Below are 4,306 nucleotides of genomic sequence, written 5' to 3'. Positions count from 1 at the left end.
GCCCTTTTCCTTCAGAAGCTGCCAACTCTTTGTTTTAATGTGCTCAGTTAGCATGCCATTGCTTCTTTAACTGTTAAATGCCCAAAACAGAATCTTTCAGGACCATGGTAGAAGTAAATTTTTATGTTCCTATTTCTTTCTTCCCTTTTGCGTATGCCTCTGGTGACAAACAGATATTTTAAATTTAAGTATTTCTATTTCTTGTGAAGCTTGTTTCACCTGTAATGTTTTAACCCGTTGTAATGTTAGCACTGTAGCTGGCACGGGGTTTGCAGAGGTAACACCTTTAGTTTAATTTCCAAGATTAATTTTTAGAAAAGCTGTATTCATAGCTGAAAGAATGTTTTAAAGATGCTAACTTAAAGTAAAATGAACTTAAGGCAATCAGGTCTACCACTGAATGCATGTTAATCTATGCAATTACTTGTCAGCTATATAAGACTCAGTGGAAGCTTTGTCTAAGTAAGGATTTCAGGGATCATCATTTCAGTGTCTAAGATGACAGTGCTGTGTTAGGTGAATCTAAAATGCCATTGACTCTCACACCGAATTTCCATTCAGCTGAGTTGAAGGTTTTTGTGTGTGTGCGCGCGTGCACTTTGGGTTTCTGCTGAAAACTGCATTATGCTCCTTAAAGGAAGACATACATTTTGCCCTTTCCAATTACATGGGTGGGAGTGAGCCTCCCAAAATCAATTTAGGAAGCTTGTAAAACAAGTGGAACTGCCTCTAGCATGATCCAGTTGTGGAAACAATTCTAACAAAGCAACAAGATAAAGCTAAATTCAAACAGCATAAAGATGTAATGTGAATCCAAAATCTTTGTTTACCCCTCAGTATCATGTAACTTAAATCTCTGCAAGGGCACCAACATGAGTGAGCATTAAAATTTTTTTTTTCCTACTAATACATTGAGGTGAAAAAACTCAATGGGATTTGGTGAGGGATTTTACTTTACATGTCAGTACAATTACCTGAAGCTTGGTGGGAAATCAGGCTCATTACTAAAAAACTCTAAGACGCTACCAGATTGAATGCTTACAGTTACATACTCATAATCCAATATGAATTAATATCTAATTTCAATTTCCACCTTTCTAGTATGTCATCACTAGTTCACATACCCAAACAAAATATTCCTCTCCAGACTGAGATTCAGGATGCATTAATGCTTTGTTTATACTGTGATCCACCCTGAAGTTTTGTTCAAACATGAAAGACCCCATATTTGATTCTCCAATGAAGATGCTTTTTTAGAATATTAATATATGCTTAATTTGGCCAGCACCCAAAATTTTAAAAAAATTACCACTTAAAAGCAAATGAGAAGTTCAAAGGCAAGTGTACTGAAGTATATCAAGAGCCAGATTACACGGGAATTTAAATGTATTCAGTTTATGGATTTGAGAATAAATTCAACCATGCCACTGAATTAAATATACTCTTGCTGTGAAAGCCAGGATAGGCTTTCTGTTTAATCTTTCATAAATTAGTATAGATTTCTTTAATTTTTGTATTCTGTGAAGTTCATCTTAAAGTTTAACTGTTTATGTGGGTTTCAAACTGTTCAAAAATATTTGAAGCAGCAAATGATTACATCAGAAATAATTATGTTTTGGGCCAGAATCTGTTCTCTGATATAAACATGATTAAGTTTTCATAGGGTGAAGAAATGAGACCAGTAGTTCAGGTTCAAATTAGAATCAATGGGACTGGGATTACATTGCTTTGAATTTTTGTGATCTAGAGTATTTTTTTAATGTTACTCTTCAAAATTATTTAAACACATTTAAAAACCTTACTTATCAGTGTTAAATATTTACAGACCTGAAAATGATTTAACGTCTTTCACTAATCTAAGGCCCCAGATTTTTCAACTAACCTGAAGATGGCTTCTAAAATGTTGCTTCCCTTTTTAAGTGACCATTATTAAGAAAGTATTTAAAGCCCACTTAAAACGTATTAAATTGTTTAAATCATATATATCCTCTTGCTAGGAAGGATTTGTTGTCCAGTCAGTAGGTTGTTTTCCAGTTATCTTAATCCTATTTGAAATGGGATTTATGGACAAGAGAAGAAATGGACCAGCTGTCACTCTGTCTGCCCCTTGAGCCTGCTTCACCAATAGGAGTATCCGCAGTGTCTTGTCGTCAGATCAGTGAATCTGAACAGCTGTGTTTTCAGTCTGTTTTCAGGATTCTTGGAACGAGGTTTTCAGAACTTGCCTGCCAGCAACATATCCAGAGGAAACTATTTACCTATTCTGCAACCTAAAGCCAAAAATACAAAACAACAACAACAACAACAAAAAAAAAAAAAAAAAAACAAAAAACTGGAAGAATAATTTGTTAACCTGTTTCCATAATTGGCAACTGTATATTTTTCCTTTGTTAGAGTCATGCAGAACCTGTTCGTTATATGACTAGCTATGCAATACAAGTTGTATTTTTTGGCTTTACTTCCTTTGTTCACTTCTATTTTGTGCTGGATACCTAATACAGGAGTAATAATGAGAATCAAAAGCATGTGGTGAAATGGTTGCATGACGAAGTAATACAGAAAAGTGGGTTAAAATTTAGAAGAATGGAATATCTTCAACAAAAATCCAGAAGTAGGACCTCAGAAGCACTTTCACATCTGGAAGTACAAATTCTGCTGTCCATTTCTAGAGCAAAGTCTGAATATTGGTGCAAAGAAATCCTGTCATTTCATAACCATAGCAGCTGTCCGGAGCTGTTCTCTACAAGCAAAACCATGCTCAGATTTATTTGTCACACTGATTTCCTTAGAAAAATAAAATAATAATAATAAAAAAAATAACCTAAGGTAATACCTGTATAGTGAATTATAGATTATTGTTGTAGTAAAAATTCTTTCTAGGAAAAAACATCTCATTACAGGTAAACAGCTAGAAGCCTTCACCTTTTGAAAAATATACGTGAAAAAGTTAGTTTGAAGTAAATGGCATTGATAGATGGTTACTAGTTGAAAACATAGCCTATACTTTCTGGAAAGCATGGTTACTAAGTTCATGACTCACCATTTTGTATATCTTAACTTGTCTGATTATTTTGCTTCTTGATGAGCTGACTTCTGTAGCTGTTGTTTTTTTTTGTTTGTTTTTGTTTTTTAGGAGCACAAAAGGGGCCTCTTACTCAGTATTAAAGTTAAATTTGTATTCTTACACTGAACAAATGCATTGCTGCTATGCATCTGTCTGCATCTACTCTTGAACTTCTGACAGCAGAGGAATGGAGAGGAGATAAATTTTATTGAAGGTCCCTCACTGAAAATGCCTACCACAGCCTGCTGTAAATTAACCCAAAGCCCTGGTGTCTGAGATGCCTCTGTTGAATGAGAAGTGGTCTCTTCAACAGATAGAACCAAAATTTTGCATTTTAGAAGTGAGAAATATGCCAACAAGAAATAGAAAAATTGAAAATCTGAAAACTTGTGTTTATTCTAGATGAAATATGTATAAATAGACAACTAAAATATTTGGGCAGTTTTTCCCCAAACTGTTTTGTTAGAAACTTTCTTGTTGGCTGTATGCTATTTCACAGCATTCCCAAAAGATATGAGGTTCATTAGTCCTAGTCAAAGGCTAGTTTAATGCCTTCAAAGCTGAAGGCGGTTTCCACCAGTAGTCTGCAAACTACTTCCAGCTGGTTCATTCAACAGTGTATTAATGTTGCACAGTAAGCAGCAAAGAGCTTTTGTCTTGGATGTATCCAGCTAGACTCTTCTGGGGCTCAATGTGGTGGTATTATCTGGTTTAAAAGCATAAACTGTATACTTCTTAGTGATGGAAAACTTACATAGGAAAAGGATACTAGCCAGTAGCAACACCCATTACATCTGTTTTACTTTAACCTGATCTCTTTAGTATTATAAATAATGTTGTCATGCATCCATCAAATCATAAATTCTGAACTAAACTGATAGGTGTTTCATGGAAAAACGTGTTCGTAAAGGGGAAAAAATTTTAAAGTGAGAATAACGTAGAAAAAGGAAGTTAAACTATCCCTAGAATGTTATATATCTAAATATGTGTAGGCATGTAAATGTGTGTGTGCATACATATATAAAAATACACAAAAGCTATTAGCAGTTAGTAAAGATAATAGCTTGTTTTTCTTCCACAGTTTTCTATCTTAGCTTCTCTTGGTCACTAAATTTTAATCTAATGGCCTGTTTAGCATGTGGGATTGCATGGCCATCATCAGATAAATAACAGTTAAGGATGCTTTCTTTTATACTTTAGTTGTAATACAGATTATATTAGTTTGTATACTTGCAGGCATGT

Source organism: Cygnus olor, chromosome 8, assembly GCF_009769625.2.
Source record: "Cygnus olor isolate bCygOlo1 chromosome 8, bCygOlo1.pri.v2, whole genome shotgun sequence".
Taxonomy (NCBI): Eukaryota; Metazoa; Chordata; class Aves; order Anseriformes; family Anatidae; genus Cygnus; species Cygnus olor.
This window is presented reverse-complemented; position numbering follows the sequence as displayed.